The sequence below is a fragment of the Corapipo altera genome, unplaced genomic scaffold (assembly GCF_003945725.1).
Source record: "Corapipo altera isolate COAL_440 unplaced genomic scaffold, ASM394572v1 46, whole genome shotgun sequence".
NCBI classification, from domain to species: Eukaryota; Metazoa; Chordata; class Aves; order Passeriformes; family Pipridae; genus Corapipo; species Corapipo altera.
The window spans coordinates 5,109,556-5,134,815 of record NW_020884883.1 but is presented as its reverse complement, the minus strand read 5'-3'; the positions used below and the strand labels follow the sequence as shown (position 1 = coordinate 5,134,815).

The 25,260-nt window shown below is 38.9% G+C and overlaps 1 protein-coding gene across 14 annotated transcripts in view; it reads left to right on the top strand.

Moving 5' to 3' along the window:
- The window catches only part of MYT1L (myelin transcription factor 1 like), a 326,870-nt gene that overhangs the window by 30,778 nt on the left and 270,832 nt on the right, over positions 1-25,260 (top strand). For 5 of the 14 annotated variants that reach the window (XM_027640988.1, XM_027640991.1, XM_027640992.1 and 2 more), the window contains exon 1: positions 179-751. The exons of 4 other annotated variants lie outside the window; for them this stretch is intronic. The gene's annotated coding sequence lies outside the window, so the exon portion shown is untranslated. Of the gene's footprint in view, positions 1-178; positions 752-25,260 lie in introns of those variants that run through there. 5 more of the 14 variants (XM_027641005.1, XM_027641006.1, XM_027641004.1 and 2 more) reach the window with 2 other exon arrangements.

Genomic DNA, 25,260 nt, shown 5'->3' with positions numbered 1-25,260 from the left:
CCCCAGCCCTGCCCCAGCCCTGCCCCAGCCCTGCCCGCCTCCCGCCGCGCCGCGGGGGCCGGGCCTGCGCGGCCGCGCCGGGCACTGCACCGCGCCGCGGGGCCGGCGGGATGGATGCGCGCCGCGCTGCTTAAAGGATGCGGGCTGAGCCGGGGTAAGTCAGCAATCTGCTACGGATGCTGTTCTGCTGCAGTAATGTGGTCTCTAGGGGAACTCGGGCTTGATGCATGCTACGCTACCTAGGCTTCCTCCAGCCCGTCGCCTCTCTGCTGCTCTTAAATGGAGGTTACAGCTGATCCATCAGCCACAGAGCTACACGCATGCCCATCTTCTCAGCCTTCAGTGGTGGAAACTTATTAATTTCTGCCTTCGACTTCAGGCCCGTTGGTTTCCTGTCTGAAAGCATTATTACTTTTGTCCATGTGGCAAAATAATTAGCATACAGATGAGAAGGGATCCTGCCTCTGAGCCTCAGTGGCAGGAGAAGATGTGCAGTGGAAAGTTGATTGGATGAATGGAGAACAAATGGTGGGCGTTCAAAAGCATTAGGAGAGTTTTGTTGTCGTGGAGCAGGTTTGTCAGTTTTCTGGGTGAATCTCGTAAGATGGAAGGCAGGGTGGCTGGTGCTGAGATGACTGCTTGACAGACTGTGGCCTACTTGAAGGTGCACGTTTGGACTGCATGCATAGATAATTCCTTTGGACTACTTTGTTTTGCACTTCTGCGGCTTTCCCTTTGCTATTCCCTCAAGGTAAATATGTCCTTTTATCACTGTTGTTTGCAGTGCACTTTGCTGTTGTTGACAAAGTGATGGAAAGTTCAACTCTTTGGGCACTTAACAAAGGAATAGCTGGGGTTTGTACTTCTCCCAGCCCAGTTCCTCAACACATACTCCTGAGCATAGAGCTGGAGGAGGCTGAGCACCTCAGGGGGCCCGATCCTGCTCTCCCTGAAGTCAACGGGGAGTTTGACATTGCTTCCAGTGAGAACGGGATCGAGCTCTCAGTGATTGTTGTTTTAATAACGATAGCTGGAAATGTCAGATTTCTGCCTCCTATTTTCTAGAACAATGTGGGCAGATCTGTAAAATTAGCAACTACTGTTTCAATGAAAGCCCAGCTGTGATTAGCTTTGATTGGTGTGGTATGCATTTTGGCTGAAAGGAAAAAAATGCTTATTTAACACAAACTCACCAGTAATGCTAAAACCTAAGTTGTTGATTGACAAATTACTAGTGATTCTCTCAGTTCCAAATATCTCCCTTATATATGTGTCCTTACAAAGGCTTCTTTTTTGAGAGGAGAAAACAAAAGAAGAAAATAAACAAGCTATCTGTGAATTACATATTTTTTTGCCAGATAATAACACTGAGTCAGACTGGAATTCCACTTCTCGAATGGAGCATCTATTGATAGGCATTTCTTATATAATTCTGATACTGTGGATAAAATATGGGGGACTTTAACGTTTGGTTACATTTGCTTTTTTTGTGTAGTCATTTAGGAATATTTTTATCCAATTTTAATGATTCCTTATCTCCTTAAAAATGGTGATTTTCATTTTAACTGACCTAATTTTGAAGCTGCAGTTAAGGTTGGGGTTAAGTAGAAATTTTTATTTGTTAATTGTCTTTACATAGTTCTTGTGACTATTGTGGAACAGTTTAATAAATTATTTGCTTTAATTTGAGTGGTGTGGGGGGTTTTTACCCTTAATTATGTTGTTTTGGAGAACAACAGCTACAGTTCCAAACGATGTTTAGTTTTTACCTTTCTCTGCTTTTTTTTTTAATTGTCATTTCAGTTTTGTGTGATAGTTTATTCTCAAAAATTGCCAAATAAATAAAAGTCTTTGTCATGTCACTTTGCAAAAAAAAAAAGAAAAATATTGGGAGAAACTGTTAACCCTTAGTAGGCAGTTAGCAGGTACTCCTGATGATTTATTAAGGTTGATCAAGTTTGGTATGATAAGGTTAAACTTGGTTGGTGTGTTGTAGTCTAGTGAATATGTTTGCAGTATGAGGCATTTAAAAACAATTGAGATGGTAGCATAACACTTCGAACATTAGAAATACAGAGTGATGCAAGACTGTATGTAATGAAACAGGATTTTTCACTGGGGAAAAAAGTAATGATCATGTTTTTCTAAAAGCTACATTGATTTATCAAGAGAAACAAAGAGAGAGTAAATGATTACAATGAGTAAATGTAGAATTAGGTACATTTTAAACTAATCTAACAATAGATTCAATTTTGTATGTATTTTACAGCTTGAACTTTCTGGAGAGTGAATGTTCTTCCCCCTCTCTCCCCCCTGTATTTTCACCAACAAGGGCAATGCTAAACATTTGCAGTGGTTTCTTAGTTTTAGATTCAAATACTAAGTTATATGCCACATTTTCAAAAAGGACATCAGTTTTATTGTAATAGTTCTTAGTTCATAGTGTGACTTTGTTGTTTTACTCTGTAGTCTCGGATCTTACATATTATAGAATTGAGCAACTGTGTGTTTGGAGACAAAGACAATTAAGAAAGAAGAGGCGCTACTTCAGTGTAACCAGAGGTGTATTATTTTTTCAGATTTGTTAAGGACTATTTTGAGGGTCTCTTTTTTTCCTGTTCTTTTCTATTTTGTTTAATTTTTGTGTTGAAGAGGCGAATAAGATATGCAAAGGAGTATTTTGATTACATACACGTACATACATACACATATGCAGCAGCTTATTAACTAGGCATAGAAACTTTGCCATATGAATGTCAGAAAAGGTACTGTTTTTAAAACTGTTCTGTGCTGGTCTGGCTTTTATGTGGACTCCAAAAGAATGAAAATATAATTCTCATCCATCAGCATTTCCACAGGAAATCAGCATGGGCATTTCTTTCTAAGTGCATCACACATTTATAAAACAAAGTTGTCTGTGATAGAATCTATTTCTTGATCAACTCTGAGAACAGTAATTGTTTTGTTGAGAAATTCAGTGATGGAAAAGTACTTTAATATTGAATAGGTGTACAACACTGAATATCCTCATGGAAATACTGAATTTAATACCACTTTGGCTGAGCTTGATAAACATTTGCATCATGTTGATCAACTTTCAGTAAAGATGTGAAGTTCTTGATAGTATAGTACCGGAAAAGTTTATGGCTGTGGATTACTTGCTGACCTTTTCTTTGTCGCAATAATGATGAGAAATGCTAATAAGATTATCAATGAGGTTTTAAACAAAAGAGCAGCCAGATTTCTATGGAATGAAAATGGGTGCAAACCAAATAGTATCATCTTCTACACATATCCTAGATGAAAAAGTCACAGGAAGAGCAAATCAAAGCTTTTGTAGGTTGTTGACAAAGATTACCTCTTTAGACTCCTTCATAGTATTTTGCTTTGATTAGAAGTACTCTGCCTATTTTAACCATAGAAGAAAAAGCAGCAAAATGCAATGAAACTGAAATGAAGGGGGAATGTCTTGTGTTGGGAGGGGGGGGGGTGAGATGTGGAGACAGACAGACAAAAATCATAATAGGATTTTTGATTCCTTAAAAGGGATCAAACTTCTGGTCATGAAAACAGTAAACATTAGATAGGATTTAAAATCTGATCTCGATCAGATTTGCAGTGTGTATATTCTACTTCAATATGTTTGCACTGAAGCTGCAGATGTGGAACACAGTCACTTAGTAAGGAAACTGGCCAACTTGGTTGTGGAAATAACCAGGGCTGCAGGGTACTCCACAGAGATCCATCCAATCAGGTCGGTATAGAACTGTCTGGTAGGTTGTAAACAATAAGAAATCAATGTTGTGTCTGCCAGCAGACCCTTTGGTTTGCTGAAACTCGCACCTGCCTAATGCATCTGAGCAGTTGGTTTCAGAAACCAGTTTCCTTCACGATAAATTTTATATTTCTTGAGGGTCTATCATAAGCAAATTGATTGCAGCTCTGCACCAGGCAAACTGATAGCCATCTGTAAGGTCACAGATTTCCAACCAAACCAACACTGGGGTCTGTTATTTTGTGAAGTATTAAAGGTCTGCATTTCTCATACCTTTTGTCAGCATGGCATTTTTCATCAGGAAGTTGATTAAAAAGGGCATGCTGTATTACAGATGTGTGTTCATCTGGCATGACTGCAGCCGGTTCAGTCTGAATCCGGCAAGTGCTGTCCATTGCTTGGTGTAGTGGTGAAGAGAATCAGAGCAAAGCAGCAATTAAAAAAAAAAAAGTATTATTTTCATGATAGGTTTTAAGAAGGCTGCTGTTTTGTTCCTACTTTTCATGGGCCTGCTGCAAACCCCAATGGAAAGAAAGCAAAGGGGGGAAATAGGGCTTTGGAACAAACTTGTAATATCATTTTATAAAGTGACAGGCCAAATACATTTCTAATGGGGCTCCAGTAAAATCAAAAGAAAACATCTCCTTACTCTCTCGTGTTTTTATAATTAATAAGATTGCTTACAGACAGAATGTAATGGAGAGTATAGTAACAAAGCAAGAAAAGCCTTTAGACTGCTCACTGAATGGCTAATTTTTTCCAGGCTCTCTGGTGATGTCGTTTCCCCCGTGTCCTGTCGTTCCCCCCCCCCCCCCATAGAAACAGTGATACTTACTTGAAAGATGTAGTACTTCAATATTTATATTACATATCAATAGCTTGCTTTATTTTTCCAAGGGAAATCCCCTTTTCTCCTCCTGTCTCTAGCCAATACTGGAGGATATTACCAAGGGAATAAAATTTTATGCCTAATTTTAGTGTTCCTCTGCCTAATGTGGTGTGAATAAGTACCATGTTACAGCGTTTAACCTAGTCTGTCTTTGTCACTTTCTGAACAGTGCCTTGACTCAAATGAAATAGTCAAAATGCAGAAAGATAGGATCTCCAAGGTTTGTTATGAGGATAAACTGTAGGGAGTAGATGTTCTGGCATTCCTTCCAGTGCTGCAGCAGGGCATTCTCTCACATAAGGAATACTCTTGAAAGGGGTTTCCCAAACCTCTTGTGATACTATGAATTGGTGGCTCATCCTTTTATTTCTTATCTCCTTCTTCAGAATTAGTTGTTAAATCCAGTGCATTAGTTTTCAGCACTGGTGATTTGTTTTAGTAACATTTTCAGAAATACTAGCAATTCCTCTGTTGTCTGAAGAGGAAAAGGCCTATGTTTAAATATGAGACTGTGTTTATAACAACTTGCATACATTGTGGCTGTCATGTCCTGTCCATAAATATTCAGGCTTGTTTTTGGGTATATGCATATTTAGGAAGAAATAATACTGTTATGTCATGGAAAATGGTGAGGTTAAGTGCGGGGCTTTTTATTTTCCGTATATCTTTATAGTGCTCTTGGTATGTCTAAAACAAGTTGTTATGCATTCAGAATGATATTTCTGCCGTGTCTTGGTTATGCATAGTTTGATTTAAAAATCCACAAAAACAAATTCCTTGGGCTTAGAGTTGACACTAAAAAGTAATGCTTGTGTTTTTTCAGCACGTGCAAGCACAAAGTCCATTCCGGGTCTTGCTAGGAAACACCCAGAGTTTACGCAGGTCAAGTTAAGCTATCCTCACACATAGGAAAAGCTGTCTGTTCCAGCAGTGGTGAGATGCCTGCACAGTTGATGTGTTACTTATTTACTAAGAGAAAAAAAATTACTAAGTTCGTCAAGAATTTCACAATCCTCTGATCCTTTGGCTGTGATCAACCTGCACCCAATCTCAAACTCCAGTTTTCATCAGACTCCAGATCTCATCACTTCCAGTGATGAATAAACATTTTCCTCAACCTTTTAAAATATGCTGCATGTTTGGATCTACTTGACCTTAAGGGCTTTACTCTGTGTGGAGTTATTGGACCTCCATATTCCAGGAAAATAGCCTACTTCAGTCCTCAGGGATAGTGGGCGCAGGCCAGGCTGCAGCATTCTCACAAAAACTAAGGTGATTTTTGGACATTGCAAGTATAACATGGAGAGGTTGTGATGAGAGGAATGAGTAACAATATCACAACAGGGAAAAAGAATCAAACATTGAGTTAAAAGGAACCTGCTAGTGGAAAAACTGAGGTTCTGTAAACCAATATACAGAATTTGGATGCTAAGGAAAATTAGAACTCTATGACCATTGGACATTTGACCTCAATAAAGAGAACAGCCTCAGAAGTGGATATGGACAACAAGCTTGTTGAGAAGGATTACACAGAGGAGTCAGGAGGTCTACTTGAATGGAAGTCAGGAGTACTTCATGAACCCAAAAACCAGCTGGAAAAACAAAGAAAACTCAGGTAGGTTTACTTTTATATGCTACTTCTGCTAGTTTTTTGGGGTTTTTTACAAACTTTCTTTTGCAGCTCTAAGAACTCATTCTTTCTCTTCAGTTCTTCCGTCCCTCTCTTAGAATATTGTCTAGCTGTAAGAGGAAAGGAAACAAAGAAAATGTCTTTCAAATTGCCAGTTTATTTTTACTGTCTTACAGGTACTGTCAATTATAAGTAAAAACCCCAAAAGATGGAATAGACCACACACAATATTCATAAATGTGTTCTAAATATACATAAATGTGTGGTAGGCATGTAGAATTTCTGTGACTGAATATCAGTTCTTTGTATGGAGAGGCAAAAACAATGGCCATGAAGCAGACACCTTAGTATGCCATTAAACCAGATGGGAAACAAGACTGTAAAAAGCAGTCTTGTAAGTGGTTGCTGAAACTGTATTTTCTTGAATAAAATGTAGCCATGTAGTAGAACTTCCATACATGCAGTCCCTTGCTTTCTGAGAGTAAACCAAATTCAAAACATTTTTTTTTATTTAGGAAAACGAAGACATTTTGATGTTGGCTCACAGAAGCTACTCACTGAATTAAACAGCAGCTATCTGTTTCCATTCATGGATTTTCAGGTTGATCTTTGCATGAACATCCCCTTTTATCTTCAGGACATCGTCAGCATTTTTCAGCAAGCATTCTTTAGATGTTGAGAGTGAGGAAGGCCTCTTCTTCTTTTACAGTGTGTTACTGCCTCACCTTTATCAGCTCTGGAGAAGTGCTCATTGCAGAAAGGCTGGTAACATGTCTGGGCAAACTCCAGGAGCTCTGAAGAACTTTCTCAGGGGTCTCTGCACTTTATGAACAGATCACTGCCCGTTCAGTCAGAGTTACTGCCATGTTTCTGCAGTTGGTATATCTGGTAGTCCACACTCTCTCTATGCCAACTCTTCAAAAGGTGCTAGACTTTAAGTAGCCATCATTGACAGACTTTCTGAACTACCCACTACAAGGTTGACCCATTTCATATTTTATGAAAAAGATGTATGTGGGAAAAGGATGGAGATTTTTGTCTATGACCTGTCCAATCTAACACTGCCTTTTTTGTTCTGTTGTTGCTTATCAGTGACCTTGACTGAGAAGAAGCAGATGATGATTAGAAGAAAGAAAAGAAAGAAAAGGGTAGATCTTTTCCATAGGTCTGTTTGGCCTTTGTGACACAATATGATGGAGAGAAGGCACACTTGAATAGTTTACTTTGAAGATTGAGCATCCTGATTTAGCAAATGCAGGCACTGCAAAGCAGTATGGGACAAAACACCCAGTGATTTCACTGCAGCCATCACTGTGCTTCACAGGCAGCTCTGCAGAGTTGGTCTCATCCCATATACCTTCTTTCTTTATCTCCTACCTGCCCAAGAGCCAGCACAGATTGCCACAATGTTAATTCTAGCCAACTCCAGTGGAAAATAAGGGCATATGACGAGAGTGCACATATGTTAATGACTCAGGCACCCTGAACGTTTTATTTGTCATTTTATATGTTGTTTGTTACGGCTAATAAATTTTTATTTGTCAAAAACTGTGATGTATTTGTTCTGTTTGAAAAACTGTATGGAACACTCTTTTCTTTTACCTGTGCTTCTTGCCAAATTCAGTAAAATGTGGTTAACTTGAAATTCATTTTTTTTTAGCAATCATAAGTACAGCTTACTCAAAGAGCAGAACAAGCAGATTCAAAGCAGTACTGCCAATAACACATATCAGAGTATGCTTCTGAGGTTTCCAGGAATTGTATTCAGATTGACTCCTATAATTGCACTTTTGTATTCAGAATTACAAGTCTTTCTACTCAGTGAAAGCATCTTCATTTTTGGTTTCAGAGATGTTTTTAATTTACCAAATATACATCAGAAGCCACTGAGCAATACATGTATCTTTGTTTCCAGATGCTAGGTGAATCACTTCAGGAACTAGGAAAGAAAAGATAGAGCAGCTTTTTGAGAATTACAGTTAATGAAGTAGCTATCTTTATAAATACTGTGGTCTAGAAAAGTGTCCTTGCATTACTATATTGCAAAAGGATTCCTAAAAATGTGAGTTCTACATAGATTTCATAATTTCACAGAAGTTAGGGAGCTCCCTTCACTTCATGTAACTACTTGAATGTCTCACTTGTGTTTATGTATGAGGAAGTTAAGAGAGGTGTAAATGGGATACCTTGCTAGCTAATTTGTTTACTTTCCTGTGCTTTACAAGAGTCACACCTTTATAGTAACATACATGAGATATATATATATATATATATATAATTACACCTTTTTATAATATGTAAGATTTGTCAACACCAGGTTGCTAACCACTGCTAAACAGTCAGGGTTTACAGGTTCCAAGAGCCCATATGCCACTAATTCTCAGTGTGTAAATGCTTTTGATTTAGAGGTGTTTCCAATGAAAGGTTGATACAAACTCAGCACACAATTAAGAACGGGAGTTGCAATGTCCTGTATCTAAAAGCTTTGCTTCTGCTATATCTGACCATGCTATAGTTGCATCAAGGACTAAATATCATGAGTCTTGGTGTGTTTAAACCAGTTGTGGAATGCTTCTATTTCAGGGCAAATTTAGTTTTCTGCCTCCATCTTCTACTTTTCCTCAATTTTGTATGTGTCTTGAAAAATCTTCTGATAAAGTTGAAGCTCTGGATGTTCAGGGAAAACAGGTATTACAATATGAAAGAGACATAAGAACTCCACTGGTTTGTTCCATATATGTTTCTAGTGGTTTTATAGTTTGAATATGAAAATATGGAAGTATTAAAATAAGGAAATGAAGAAAGAACCAGGGGCTCTCTAAAAACCTCAACAAAGAAAACAGGAATTGGGGGAAGCCAGGCTTAAACTCTTACAATTCCTTAAGCAGAGTTTTGAGGTCCCACAGTGCATTTCTCCACCAAATTGTCTGCAAATTGTATAAACTATTCTGAATTCCAAAATCCTCCTGTCTAACAGAGCCATTTATGAAGAAAACTTTATTTGTATGGACCTTCCTAAGTGCCTGTATGGAGTTCAAGGAACATCAGGATGCTGCTCTTAGGCTTGTGATTTAGTTTTCGGTAGTCCTGCAAGGAACAGGGATTTGGACTCCATCCTTATGAGTTCCTTCCTACTTGAGATAATGTATGATTTTGTGATTCAAGATAACATGATTTCTAGACAACCTGTGTTCCCAAAAGCTGTGGAGTGGCACAGCTGCTTGCTGAGAAAGGTTTCTACTGTAAACTGGACGTTAAAGATATTTGTTCTGGGAGAAAAGAGGCCTTTTCTTAGTTATCTGTAGTATTTTGATGTAAGGATGTAAGTCAGGAGATTCCACCTGTTCCTCATTTTTACCAGCTAAGAGATGAAGAGAAAACAAAAGTTTAGGACTAAAAACAGAGAAAGCAAAATCAGTAGCTTTCCTGACAATTTTTTTGTTGATACATATTCTGAGTTTTCATATATAAGAATTACAGATTTCAGATCATAGCTTAATGCTTTTAAAGAAGAAATTTTGACCTCACTGGTAACTGTAACCCAAAAATGGCTAAAAAATGTCTCAGTGTTCACTCATACTGTTATTTTTCTGCTGAAACATCAAAATGTTAGAACCATGGTAACAAAAAAAAGAATTTACCAGACAACTGTATTAGTACAAGGAGACAATACATTTGCATGGCTGTGTTTACAGAGCCAGTGGCCTAATCCTGTTCCACTGAAGTAATTGAGAATTTCTTCAGGGGAAGAAACCATTTTGTGTTAGTTTCTAGGTTTTTCAGCTGTTAACTTACTTTTCCAGTATGGCTTTCAAAGCAATTCCATTTAAGATATAATTATTAACCCATGCTTTATCAATTGAATTCTTGATGACTTTATAATTCTGCCCAAAGGTCTGAATACTAGATTTGAGTTTGGCATGTCATTGCTGTAAGTAGTTTCTTGATCAGCCAGTACCTTGGCTATGGTAAGCTTAAAAACAACATTCCCCAAGAGGTGTCACACCCATGACATAAGCCAAGAAATATTTTACCATTCTCTCTAGAGGCAGGTTACTGCCCCTGTTTACAGGTAACCTGGAACACTAATGATCAAAACAGTATCAAATTGAAAGGCATAGGATATCAGTATTAATTAACCTTTCTCTTTACTAAGCAGTGTGTAACTGATACATCCATAATCATTTCTGGTAAGATCCTGACTGCTTCTGGAAAATAGTCTTTTAAATACAACCAGCCTCCTTTCCTTCATCTTCCTTGAAACTGCTTTGCTTGCCTTAAACTGTGCACAGAGATTTTACTCACATAATTAAGAAAATCAGTGCAAATGAAGAACATACAATTTGCTTTAACTACTTACATTTTTATATGCATCATACAAGACAATAGATAAGTTTGAATGCATTGCTGCAAATCTTGAGAACCAACTAATTATATATTAATAATTGCAGATGTCTGCTGGAAACATTGGGAGGAATCTTACGCTTTAGAAAACAAGATGTCTGTTTATAGACAGAGCATAGCAGAATAAAATCCTGATTCTTCTATGATTTCCTGGCCTGGGTATTCATATTTCATAGGTCTATCCACTTAAATGCTTACAGAATTAAGGCCTAAGCATCTGAAGATTTGAGACAACATAAACTGCATATTCACTAAAACCGGCAAACTTCAAATTTGAAGTTCTTACTATGAAAAACTGAAAGTAGGACAGTAATGGAAAAAATACGTCAGTATTTCTCCTTTCAAGTGAAATAGTTTGATTTTCTATTAGAAATGGCTTTTAGTACTTTTTTATTTATGTTACAAAATAAACTACAATTAAATTCAAAATTCTTGTGTTTAAATCAAATGACCCAGTTAAACTCAGACTTTACTATTCTCTGATTTGCCAAAGATCTCATTTTAAGTTAATGAGAATTAATAAAATAGCCTCATAGGGCAAAATTTTTCTGGAGCTGAAATTGGAAAAGATTTACGTGGTACCATCTCTGACAGGTTTACCTAGTTCAGTGGCACTGAGATCTGTGAATCTCCAAATTTTGCCTAAATGGCTTGTTTTTCCAAGCACTCAACAGGCACTGCTTGAAAACCTCATATGTCTGGTTAGAAGACATGAGAAGAAGGGGATTCTTTCAATGTTAGACAACTGCATTTAGGCCTAGATGGTTAAAAAATTGTTTTCAACAAAATAGCTGTGATCACTTGAGGATCATTTACAGTTGTAGAGATTCCTTATTTGTCACTGTATGGCAGAGAGGTAGAAAATAGTTTTGGATACGCTTCATTGCTTGTGTAACATTGTGCAACTTCTTCTGTCTTGTGATATGCATATCCAAATTACAGTTAGCTTTGCATATAAATGAGCTGCACACTGCTTTGCAGTACACTGTTATCCTGATGCCTGTGCCCTTTTTGCCCTTTTTTAGATCTTCGGAGAATCATGGAATGGTTTAGGTTGGAAGGGATGTTAAAAACCATCTAGCTCCAACCTCCCTGCCATGGGCAGGGACACCTGCCCAGCTTGCTCAAATCCCCATCCAACCTGGCCCTGAACACTTCCAGGGATGGGGCGTTTACAACTTCTCTGGGCAAGCTGTTGCAGTGCCTCACCACCCTCACAGTAAAGAATTTCTTTGTAATATCTAATCTAAACCTGTTCTGAGTTTGAAGCCATTCCTCCTTGTCCTGTCATTACATGGTCTTGAGCAAAGTCCCTCTCCAGCTCTCTTTTAGGCTCCCTTCAAGTACTGAGAGGTGCTCTAAGGTCTCCCTAGAACTGTCTTTTCTCTAGGCTGAATAACCCCAACTCTCTCAGCCCATCTTCATAGGGGGAGTGATCCAACCTTCCAGTCCTCTTCATGGCACTCCTTTGGACTTGCTCCAACTGCTCCAGGTTCTTCTTATGGTGGGGGCCTCAGAGCTGGATGCACAACTGCAGATGGGGTCTCCCGAGAGTGATGTAGAGGGACAGAATCACCTCCTTTGACCCGGTGGCCACGCTTCTTTTGGTGCAGCCCAGGATGTGGTTGGCTGGGCTGTCAGCGTGCACACTGCTGCGTCATGTCCAGCTTTTCATCTACCGGCACTGCCAAGTTCTTTTCCTCAGGGCTGTTCACAATCCATTCTCTGCCCAGTCTGTATTTGTACTTGGGATTGCCCCAATCCAGGGGGCAATTGGCCTTGTTGAACTTCTCTGGCCCACCTCAAGCCTGTCAAGGTTGGTCAGGGTGGCATCCCTTCCCTCCAGCGTGTCCACTGCATCACTCAGCTTGGTGTCATCAGCAGAGTTGCTGAGGGTGGACTTGATCCCACTGTCCGTGTCACCGACAAAGATATTTGTTGATACCGATATCGACCCCTGAAGAACAACACTCGTCACTGATCTCCACTTGGATATTGAGCTGTTGGCTACAACTCTTTTGAGCGTGAACATCCAGCCAATTCCTTATCGCTGAGTGATCCATCCATTAAATCCATGTCGCAGTCTTTGCACAAGTCCAGGTAGATGACATCAGTTGCTCTTCCCTCATCCACCAACACTGTAACTCCATCATAGAAGGCCACCAAATTTGTCAGGAATAATTTGCCTTTAGTGAAGCAGTGTTGGCTGTCACCAATCACCTCCTTATTTTTCATGTACCTTAGCATAGTTTCCAGGAGGATTGCAAATTGACAGTGTGGCTTGAGAACAGATCTGTGTTATCACTAGCATTTCTAACCCAGGCTACTTACTAACTTTAGAGCTTTTTTTTTTTTTTTTAAAACCATTTCTGTGGGCTGACAAGGAAAAGAAAGTGAGGAGGGAAAATAAGAACAGGTTTTCCTTGATGGTGGTGGATAGTATGATGTTATTTTTCAAATCTATGCCAGACACTACTACTTGAAGGGATTTCAGGTACCACCTGAGAAGTAATCTGAAAAATGATAAAGAGTAAATGTATTAGATGAGTCTTTACCAGCCTTTGCCTGGTGAGCCAGGTGGAGGGATGTGGTTCCTTTCTCATTCCACTTAATGAGTTTTCTCTCTTTTCTGCCATCTCCTTATTTGCCAGTAAGCCAGTAAAAGTATGTCTCCATCAAAATGGTCAATATGGGTACAGGGGGTGCAAATATACTTGAACTGGCTTTAGTCACTGACTTCATGCTGAAATAGCTGTAGAAGGTGCAAGGTGGTTGAGATGATCCTCAGTTGGTGTTTTGTTTTTTTTTCTTAAAAAAATGATAATAGTCTGGAGTGTGAAATTTCATGAGGCTGATAGACTTACCAAGACCAGCAATCCAGTTGGTTGAATAAGCAGAATTCATGTTTCCCTCCTGTTGTGTGTTTTGCAGGTAGGCTTTTTTGAGAGCAGATTGATTATTAAGTGCCTGAGATAGCATGTTATGATCAAGTGACATAAAACATTTGTACCTGATGTGCCTTAATGAAATGTTACAACTGTGTATGCTGAATTAAATAAGTGTGGAGGTAACAGTGCTTTATTTGATGACAAAAATAAAATTGTATTTGTGACAGCTAGTCCTTGTAGTTAATGCTCATCCAAGAGCTTATTTTAACCTAGAGACCGTATAGTATATAATTTACACATTTGTGGAAAAATTGGATTGAAAAGGATATGTGGAGGTCTAGTCCAATTCGCTTCTCAAAGGCATTCAAATCAGGGTAGAGCCATAATAAATTCCAGAGTTCAGTCTTCAACAGTATGCAGGTGTTGTGGAAGCACATGAGAGTCTGTGAGAAAAAAGTGTATTTAAAGTCAGTTTCTTAAACTCTATTTAAATGTGATGATAGAGTATGCTTCTGTAGCTATACTGACTTCACCCCATATTGCCATGTACAGGTAATTTTATTTCTGGCATCTCCACATGTCACTGGGAATAGAAACATCCCTAGAGTCAAGAGCTGACTCTTCTGTTGGATCAGGTGGCAAAAGGGAGTCCACAACATCTGCACAGGTGATAAGGGAGGGAGGAAAATGCAAGCTGAAGGCCCGTGTATCTGAAAAATATCATAAAAAATCCTCTACCTACTTCCTCTGTTCTGAAAAACCATTTGGGAAAGGAAATTCTTTTTTTAATCATAGAAATGCATTTCAATTGCAAGTTAGAAAAGATACAGTAGGGATCAGTTCAACACCAAAGGGAAGATACCATGATTGGCCAAATAGGTCCTTCCCATTTTAAGTTCTTTCATATAATGACATAAATTAAATGAAAAGTGTGAAAAAATTACTTATAATATCAAAAGGAGTGGCACAAAAGAGGTTGTTGTGCACTTCATTAGACACAGCTTAGAAACAAAATGGGAGTAGGATAGTTCAAATTGTTTGTCTGCTTGAGAGATCTCTGTATGTATTAAGAAATACATCGGCTTTAGCATGAGTATTGACACTGTGGAATAGTGAAAGCTAGTAATTTTTGTGTTTCTAGAGCAAAACATGATACTGCTCTCTCTCCTGCCTGCCTTTATACTAGTCAGTAATGGCCCTAAGCATTCTTGGATTTGTGGATCAGAGATGACACGGAGGTGCCCGATACAAAAATAAAATGGAAACTTTGCTGTGCATAGGACACAGATGGGTTCATTTCACTTTAGAAAGGCAAAAATCACCACCTTGGACACAGCTAGGACATTAAGGATCAAACTCTTCTCTTTGTAGCACTACTGTAAATATAGTGTGTCCAGTGATTTTAATGTCTGGTTTTAAAGTATCCAACTGTTGCTGCAAAAATAACTTGAATAACTTGGAAAGGACTGCAGATCTAGCTGAATGTCAGGTGTGAACACAGATTAGAGCTACAAATTTTAATTAAAAATAAGCCTCCTATAATTTATAGTTTAAAAATCAAAATGTGGGAGGTCCTTTTAAAGAGACAGAGCTTCTTTCACTAAAAGCTCTACTTTTTAAGCAGGCCTTCAGACACATTTCTAACTTCAAAATACTCTGAGGTTTGGCACGATTTAGCAGTTTATAGACTCTTCACTCACCTTTAAGGTTTTGATATTTTTTCACATATCACACATGCTGTGACATCTGTTTTGCACTCATAGTAAAAATGACATTGTTCTCAACAATGTCAAGTAGAGATAAACATGGAGTCATAGGGGATGGTGAGATGTAGAATCCCTTGAAGCTGTATTTTAAGACTTCATGACTGACAAAGCAGGTGTGCTTTTTCTGCAGGGACCATCTTTTTCTTCTGTGTCTTTACAGCACTTAGCACAAGGTGTTCAGTTGCATGACTTGGGCTGCTAGCAAGAATAACATATGCATGTTAGATATCCTGTAGAGACAAGGCTGCTGTTTTACTGTGAGTCAAGGTCAGCTGTGGGTGAAGAATGTGGTGTCAACTTATTTGGCTTAATTGTGGAGAAGGCATCCTGACCTGTGTCTTTCACCGTGGATTAGAGAGTGAAACAATTATGTGACAATATTTTAAAAAAGCAAACAACATACTCTTTGTGTTCTCTATATCAGTAACTACAAAGCCAAACCCATCAGAGATTGATTTGTATATAGTTGTAGATATTGTGTAGTTGCCTTGTATATTGATGTCATCCTGCTGAACTCCCAATCATCAGTCATGTTTTACATCTGTGTGTTCAGGAGAAGGCCCAGCCCTCCTGTTGGCACGGTAAAACACGCTATTGTAACTGTAGGTGAGGCACAATTCCCATTTGCCTCAAATGCAGGTTTTTAACTGATCCTGTACAGGGGATTGTTGAAGATAAACTATTCCTGGACATCTTTTTGATGCACAGTGTACTGCATATACTGAAGACTCAGTGTGCTTTAATCATTCCAGACAATTTCAGTGGCAATCATCTCTGATTTTTGTAATGTATGGGTGTGGATCCTGTGGCAAGCTGAAAATTCAACAGAAGTGTTAGTTAATTATAAAATTCCTGAATATATGATTTTTCTAAAAGTATTTTTGAAATGAAAGTGTAGCAATATGTCAGTCTCTAGCTACAAGCTATGGTTGTTATTCATTCTTGGAATGAGTGACACTGTTTCTTGTACCCTAGGAAAGACTATGTGGTTGCTCAATTTTAGAGAAAACTGATAGGAAAAAAAAGATTGTATTTATAAAGCAGAAAAATTTCTTCTAGTAAATGGGGTAATACAATCTGACATATTTGATCTTGTTTTGGGATGAGCTAGGTGACCTTTTGAGATCCTGTTTCCGGTGACTGTATAGCTGCAAAAGAGAACTTGAGAACTAAAAAAAGAAAGATCAATCTAAGGAAGTGAAACTAAAGGACTTGGCTGTTGAATGAGACTGATCCTGCCTTTCTGTAGACATGGACCAGGTGGAGACTAGCTAGCTGCTGCAGATACTGGTAATGATCTAGTCAAGGCCGTGTGGAACTTTGTGGCGAGGAATTTATCAAGGTGCAAAGTAAAATAAACCTAAGATCTGATTAGGCTGTTAGGAAAGCAAAGACTTTTGAAAACTAAGGAGATTTTGTAGGGGAAAACAATGCTATGAAGCTACAGGTCAATTTATAATAAAATATATACAAGTTTGTATGCATCTGGTAGAATTAGTTGCATCATAGTAGCTGTGATAGTCTAGGACTATTGTAATAGACAATTTTAAAGAGAAGGATAGCTATTTTTCATTATTTGGTTACTCTAGCTTATACATTTGGAAAACAGACAAATCTTTGAAAACCGAAGCTCCTCTTTGATTCAGAATTGAAACGTTCTCTTTCACAAGTTAAGGGAAGCAGCTCTGGTCGGGAAGCATGAGAATTGTAAGCATGGTGCAGTGGTGCCCCCGAGTCCATCTCCACATAATACTAAAGTTACTTACAGTCATTGAGATCCGTTGGTGATTTAATGTTTGTATTTTGGTTGTGCCTAAGGCATCGGCCAATTTAGGACTTAGGGAGAGGTTCCTCAAATATGGTAAATAAATGTCCTCTTTCCTAGTTTGCACTCCAGGGATGTTGGCTGGAACTGTGACTCTTTGGGGATTGATCTTTAAGTGGGCTGGTCCTTTCAGTTGCAGCAATGGATGACCATTTTCTTACATCCGATATTTCCGACGGGAATTTAGAGATTCGAAAGCAAAACGTATCCCAGCACCTATACGTGTTTGCATGAGTGGCATAGCTTGTTTCCTGATAGCTGTTTTGATTACTGGTTGGCCCTCAGATGTACATGTCCAAAGAGACTGGCAAACTCTACACATGATAGTCAGTATTTAAAGACTGATCCTTTATTCTTTAGACAAATATAGAAGGCAAGTAGTTTGAGGTGGTGAGGAGAGACAGAAGACAAGATGGTAGTTGACCCTGTTGAATATGTGAAAGAAAGAAGGATTTCTGCAACAGGCAGGAGCTGCAGAACAAGTGAAGTAACTGTTACCTGAGATAATGGATCCTGTGCTCAAACTCTGACAACAGGTAAATGTGCCTGTTTAGATTGTTGATTTAGCATAGCAGTCTATTAACGATGAGAACTTTCATGCATAGGGTTGTTGTGCTCATTGTAAGCAACTCTGTGTCAAAATTGGGTCAAAACTGAGTTGCTTCAGACAATCAAATTGCTGTCATCTGCATATGTAAATACCGCATAAGTTTTTTCCCTGGTTGTGCAATTTGTTGCATTTTGATTGGTTTCAGGAGGCTGCTTGTCTTTTTAAGACTGCAGCTGTTGCTGACTAACAATGCAGGAAAAGGAAATCCTTGCATTTTTATCCCAATCAGAGTAGCAGGTATTTACATGTTCATATTTAAATATTTCAGACAATTTCACTAGAAATAGAGAAATCTGTGTATCTTATTGGTTGTCACTAATGCTCTCCAATGACCGGTTCCCTTATTCAGACATCCAAAGCTGTGCCACAAGAAAACTCACCTGTGCTTCCGATGCTCTTCAACTGCCTCTGGCTTCAGAAATGTGGCAGGTATGACCAGGGCATGTATTCTAGGTGAAACTCTGGAAGTTTCAGGCAAAACTCCCAGGCAGTTTTGCTAGTGACTTCAATTCTACCAGGATTTCGTCACCAGAATCCAGCGTCTTTTAAACATTTTGCTGATGGTGGTTACTCTGAAAAGAACATCCCCACTAGTTTACATTAGGATCACAGGGCAAGTTCAGCTTCCACAGCATCAGTATCAGATGCAAAGGGTGTTGAACACAGTGGAAGGACTTCCATTACCATCTCTAAATTTTGGTAAATAAAATATGGAGGTCCTCCAAAATTGGTAGCAGTTAGAATGATATTAATTTAATGGGCATAATATTCTTACAGAACTAAATCAATTTAAAATTGAAAAACACTTTAATTCATGCTTTGAGATGATAGAACAAAATATTTGATACAGTAGACAAACTTGTAGACTTTGTTAGACAATTTTCCTTGCATATATTCTGTTTCTTTCACATGCTTTCTTTCATATCCTTCCTCGCTGATATTCTCCTCTTCCTTTCTTTTTCTGATGGCATTGAATTTTTCCATTTTACAGGGTGGCTTAAAGATACCTGTAATCCCATTTTTGGTTCTTGGGGCCTGGTGCTGTGGCCACTGGCTATTAGGAAGACTTGTGAGACCTACAGATCAGGTCTTTCAGTCAGGTCTTTCACACAGATGTGTTGGAAATACATTATTATTTTCCCTGTATCTGTTTTTCTTTCTCAGAAGAACTACCATTTGCAAAAAGCAGTTGTGTTTCTATTATACAGTGATGCTTGTTGAAAAATAAAAAGATCTGAAGAAAGACCACATGAAGCTATTAAAAAGTAGGTCTTCTTTCTGCCCTGTGTGATGCAATAGCTGTTGCTGAGCTGACATAAGGATAGCAGGGCAAAATCCGGCCCTTTGAACTTGTTGTGATTGCCTTCCCATCAGCACTTTGCAGTATGGGAGACAGACTGATCAGCAGAATCAGGGCTTCATCTTCGGAGCAGCAAATTGTCCTTGAACCTCCTGGGGCTGGAGAAGATTCCAGGACAGCAGTCAGGTCATACTGCAACTGAGAGTGATGATCACTCTGTCCCAGCCCATGCAAGGAGTGTTTTGGCATCTGCTTCTGATGAAGCCCTTCACCTTCTCCCCTGCTATGAGCAGAGGTGTTGCTGTGACAGATGCCTGAGGTCAAGGAGTGCATAAAATGTGAGAGAAAGGGCTTCAGGAGAGAAACCAGCTTTAAGCAGTGGATGACTTGTTTTGCTCCCATTAAAAAAAAGCCCATACCAGCAAGCCCAGTCTTTAGCACAACAATAAAGATAACAACTGTAATTGGAACAAATGTCTGCACTTTCGTAATTAATTAATCATTAATTGCAGTGAACATTTTATAGGTCACAAATTGTTTAAAGTTAAATCATTATGTGAAACAGGTATATCCAAGTCGTATATCCTGTCAGTTTTCTATATTGATTTTAACCATTAGTCAGTATTTTGAGAGGAAATGCACCTTAGTAGATATGTCTTGGAAATGATCAGTGTTGACTAGAACTAAGTGCAGTGCAGGTTGGAGTGTGCAATCTCTCAACCAGTACTGCTCGTGCCCTGTAGTGCTGGCAAGGCAGTTCCTCTAATATGCCACTGTTGAATAGCAGCTATAAATTTGCTGCAAGATGAGTAGTGCTTCTGTGACAGAGATAAAGCCAAGGACTATAAGTGAGATCTTTGCATTCAGCTGTGCCTTTTATCCTAAACTGGACAGGGACCAAATACACAGAGGTGAAATACCAATCCATTAAAATGCTGCACCACTTCGATTTCAGAACCTGCAAGAACATGCTGTTGCACCTCAGTATAAAGTTTTGTGTCCTCAGACATACTGAACTAAAGCTTGATTTTAAAGAAGTGCTGAAGAGGGAGGTAACAGTCAGCTCCAGCAGCAAAGGGCAGCTCTGAATGCAAAGTATTTTTGTATCTGAAAGCAGGACTGCTAATAGGACTACTTTGGGAAGTCCAGATTCTAAAACTTTGCACAGACCTTTGTTCTCACAGAAATCTTCCTTTAAGTCTCAGGTAGGGTGGTAGGAACAGAGTCCACAGAAGCCTTCTTGAATCAAGCTTTCTAGCATGTATCTGAGGATTCCGATTCTTGTGTGTTTTCCACCAAGGGTCCAGCAAAGGCTATTAGACTTGGAAGGAGGCCACAATAGGCTCGATGAATATTTTATTTGGTTTAATCCTGCGCTGGGTAGAATTTGGCAGTCTTGTAGTGAGAGGCCACTGGCCTCGGTTGTTTTGCAAAGTCTCTTCTTGTCTCATTGGTTCCCTTCTTTCACTGTGTGTAAAAGCTGTGTTTTCATACTGTCTGATGGTGATAGAATTCCCTTAATTATCTCCAAGACTGTCACTCAGCCAAAGGGATTAATTCTTCATTCTTGTGGGATGCATTGTTCACTGTTATCCCCCAGCAATCTCCATCTTATACATTGACTCCGAAAGCAAGTTACCCATTTTCAAGGGGAAGAGGAAGGGTTATGACTGATTATCCAAAGGAGATGCCATGTCTGAACTTTGTTTCCAGGAGTGCTCAATTCAAAGTGGAGATCTTCACCTACATTCTTTACACATGAAATGGAAATTACCCACAAGTCTTCAACTATTTCCTCTAGTTTAGAGATTTTAAGGCAAGACGGGACTGTGAGGTCCTAGGTCTGGTCTCCTATATAGTACACAACAGAGATCCTCACTTAATATTTTATGCTTTGAGCCTAGCAAGTTCCAGCTGCTTACTTTTAACTGGCTTTCCTGAGTTGACATGTTCTGTTGAAGATGCCAGATACTATGAAGTGGATATTTAATGGGTGTCTAATGGATAGTCACTGGATAAATGGTTGCATTTAATTTAATAACTCAGAATTCACAGAATCATGGAATCAATTAGGTTGGAAAAGACCTCTGAGATCATGGAGTCCAACCTATGACTGAACACCTCCATGTCAACTAGATCATGGCACTGAGTGCCACGTCCCATCTTTCCTTAAACACCTCCAGGGATGGTGACTCCACCACCTCCCTGGGCAACCCATTCCAATATCTAATCACCCTTTCTATGAAGAACTTCTTCCTAATGTCAACCTGAACCATCCCTGGCGCAGCTGGAGCTTTGTCCTCGGGTTGCCTGGGAGAAGAGGCCAACCCCCACTTGGCTACAATCTCCTTTCAGGCAACTGTAGAGAATGATAAGGTCTCCCCTGAGCCTTCTCCAGGCTAAAAAACTCCAGCTCCCTCAGCCACTCCTCATAGGACTTACTCTTCAGATCCTTCACCAGCTTCATTGCCCTTCTCTGGACATGCTTCAGCACCTCAATGTCCTTCCTGAATTTAGGGGCCCAGAACTGAACACAGGATTTGAAGTGCAGCCTCACCAGTGCCGAGTACAGGAGACAATCACCACCCTAGTCCTGCTGGCCACACTGGTTCTGATCCAGGCCAGGATGCCTTTTGCCTTCTTGGCCACCTGAGCACACTGCCAGCTCATGTTCAGCTGCTGCCTACCAGCACCCCCAGGTCCTTTTCCAGTGGACCACTTCCCATTTATGTTGTGCTTATTCTTTCATGTGACCTGTTCATACTTCTTGGAGCAGCACACGTATACAAGTCTATATTTGCAGTGAATTTGTCAGTTCAGGTGCTGTAGTGAGTTTTTCTAGATTCTGTGGCCTTTTGTCAATGAGACAGGGATCTTCTGCAGAGTGATCTGGGGCAATATACCTTTCTCAACTGCCCATCTGAACACATCAAACTGTTTGTCTTCCTTGGAAGAAACAAAGATGTATTAATAGTATGAGATACCATCTACTGTACTACTCAAATATTAAGGTCTTTTTTTCCTAATCTTTTTAAGTGATAAACATGATTATGAATGCTAATGCTATACTAGTGTATGTGAGCAGGTTAGTGATGTAACCATTTAGCTTGCAATGCATTACATGAGCAGGAGGACATGCAGAACTCCAGAAAGCAGTGATTGGGAAACTACAGGCCACTTATTTTTCCTGTTCCTTTCTTTTCCATTGAGTAAATCTGAACCTGAGATGATAATTTTAACAGCAAAGTAACTTTGCACTGGAAGAAGATGCTGCTTCTTCTCTTCCATATTACTCAGTGTTTTCAAAGAAAGAGGTATCCAAACAGTTCAACTGCCAATGAAGGAACCATCAAAGGAAATTTTCAGGATTCTTTTTATAAAAAACACACATTATTCATATGCGTGTTCTTAACTCCTCGGGCAACTATGAGGTTAATTCAGGAACCTTAGCTATTTCACTGAGGACTCATCCTGTTCAATGGGGAATGAATTGTCTTAATTTACAATTGCCATAAAATAAAATTTCACATTCATGCAATTGCAGTGGATCAAGTCAACTTCTTATTCCAAAGCAACTTGTTCATGCACATGACTATGTAGATTTAAACCCATAATTTTTCAAAATGTTGTAATAGTTAAGAAAGACTTTTTCAGGCATTTTCTGTGGTCTTTGATGTGTATCTAAGACCTACAATGAAGATGGAGGACTTTAGATATAGTACTGGTAAAATTATCAGTTGGTATCTGCCTATAGAAAAACACTGTGTTTTTACTGTGGGCAGTTTGGAGGACAATTTTGGAATAGGATAAAATTCTCAAGAGCATTTAAAAAATATTAGCAGACACTTTATATTAAATATCCTATAGCCAAAATGGTGCACCTCATCCTTGGATCTCATTTGAGATACACTGGTCTGAAATTAGTAACTTTCCAAGCATTTCTGGTCAAGACCTTGTTACATTTCTTTCTTACATACTAAATGCAGCACTAAGAATGATACCATTGAAACTATTGAAATGAAAAGGAGTCAAGGGATACATGCTTAATCTGGTATGTTTTAGTATTTTTGCTGGCTTTTTACATGGATATAAATAGGCATAGTTATGCATAACCAATCTTCTTGATAAAAAGTTCAAAGCAGTTTTGTAATTAGTGCAGAATGTGTTACTACTGTGGAAAAAACAGAATCGCCTGGTCTCATAGAGACCATAGAGCAAAATGTACTTGAATCTCTTCAAATGCAGGTTAACATATCTATATGAGCAGCTGAAAGCTGCTGGATGTCAGCATTACATCCCACATGCTCAAGTTATTGTAACTTTGCAATATCGTGCCCCAGGACTCGGTGCAATTAGCCAACCCTTTGTATGAGCAGCACCCTCAGGCACATGGAGTGATTTTTGGGGTTTTCCTGTACAGGGCCAGGAGTTGGACTTTGGTGATTCTTGTGGGTCCCTTCCAACTTATTATACTCTGTGATTCCATGATTTTGTTTTGTGTTTTTTGTAATTCATTAACACAGACATTTTTTTAAACACCCCTCAGATATCCATGATTGGGCACAGTTAAACACAAGATGCTGAACAGGACAGAGCAATGTTCTAATGTACAGTACAATTTATTCTTTGATACAGTAGTTGCTTTAGGTTATAATATTATTGAAACGTTTTGGCAGCTTGGATGCTAATAATGAACAGTCTCTTGCTTGGCCCAGTATTTTTGTTTTGGTTCATTGAGAGTACTCGAAAGACCTCATAATTAGCTTTTTTCCCACAAAAACATTGAACTTCACATTCACACATAGATGTGCAGTCAATAAAGGCAGAAATGCCTCTGTAGATATTGAAGAAGTTGATAAATTTTCTGATGAACAGAAAATTTATTACTTGTGTTTCACAGTACTGTTAAAAACAAGGTCATCATAATAAGAAGAGTTTATGTTGAACTTACCAAAGATTAGCAGTATTGGTAGAAAACAAGAATCTGCTGTGACTGTAAATGTTTACATTTGGTGTCTGGTGGCAGGCACTGAGGTGATCGCCTCGTGTTGGGAGTCCACAGCGAGCGCCAAGTTCTAAGGGAATTTGGAGGGAGGAACACTCCTGGAGTGTTTGTGGAGTGCACCGAGGGATAAGTATTTGACCTTTGGATGTGGATGATGGGGCAGACAGTGGCCTCTAGAGGACGTTTTTGGGTACAGACGATCGTTCTCACTGGTCCTGAGAGGCCAGAGACTCATGTGCTATTTTGTACCTTCTTATAAGTGACCTAGTTAAATTTGCCGAAGCAGCTGAGGACGATGAGAAAGTTTAGTGGCACACGAACAGTAGAGGACATGATTACAAGGGAGCAGTGACTGTTTGGAAGGAGATGTGATCAGTGCTGCTTGGTAGCCTGAAAAGAGAACAGTAACTAACAATGCCTTTGGGGTCGGGCTGGTCTAAAGCAGCAATGAGCTAATCTACACTATGTCAAATAGAAAATATGCCATTAAATTAAGTTAATTTTCAAGACATGCACTCAAAGTTTAACCTGATAGTTGATGTCTTCACAAACATTCACATACATAGCATGTCTACTGTGTATGGAAATGGGACTTGTCAAGTAAGTAAAAGAAGAAAAAATCTTTTCATATTGTTTGAAAGATAAGCTTGTTTGTATTTAATGTGGTTTTCTTTATTAAATTGGGGTTCAGTCTTTAAAATGTGTTTATTACTGCTTTTCTGTTTATTTGACATTTGAAACATTTAACGATGTAGTTGCCAAAGAAAAAACTATCTAATGTCCTGGTATAGCATTTTAACATGTCCTTAATTGAAAAATATTAATAGTCCCATTGAACGGAGAGAGGGTATTAATGGTCTACAACTCAATATTTTGGTCTTTGAAAGATTTAAGACTCTCTGTCTTTACCTTAATAGACTTAGACTGGCTGTCCAATAAATTCCATCATGTGCTCCAAGTAAGAAATTTGAAAAAAATGGAAGAAATATTTTATTAAGGTTTTTTTAATAGTCACAGTAATTTTATGGGCTTCTTGTAATATAATGATTGTAAAATTTTTGAACAGAAGTGTAATTTTCAAGCTGTTGGTACTCATTTAATGTGCAAAATGTTTATTCCTCTCTTAAGAAACTGAGCAGCTAAGATTTAGTAGGTGATTTCTTTTCTC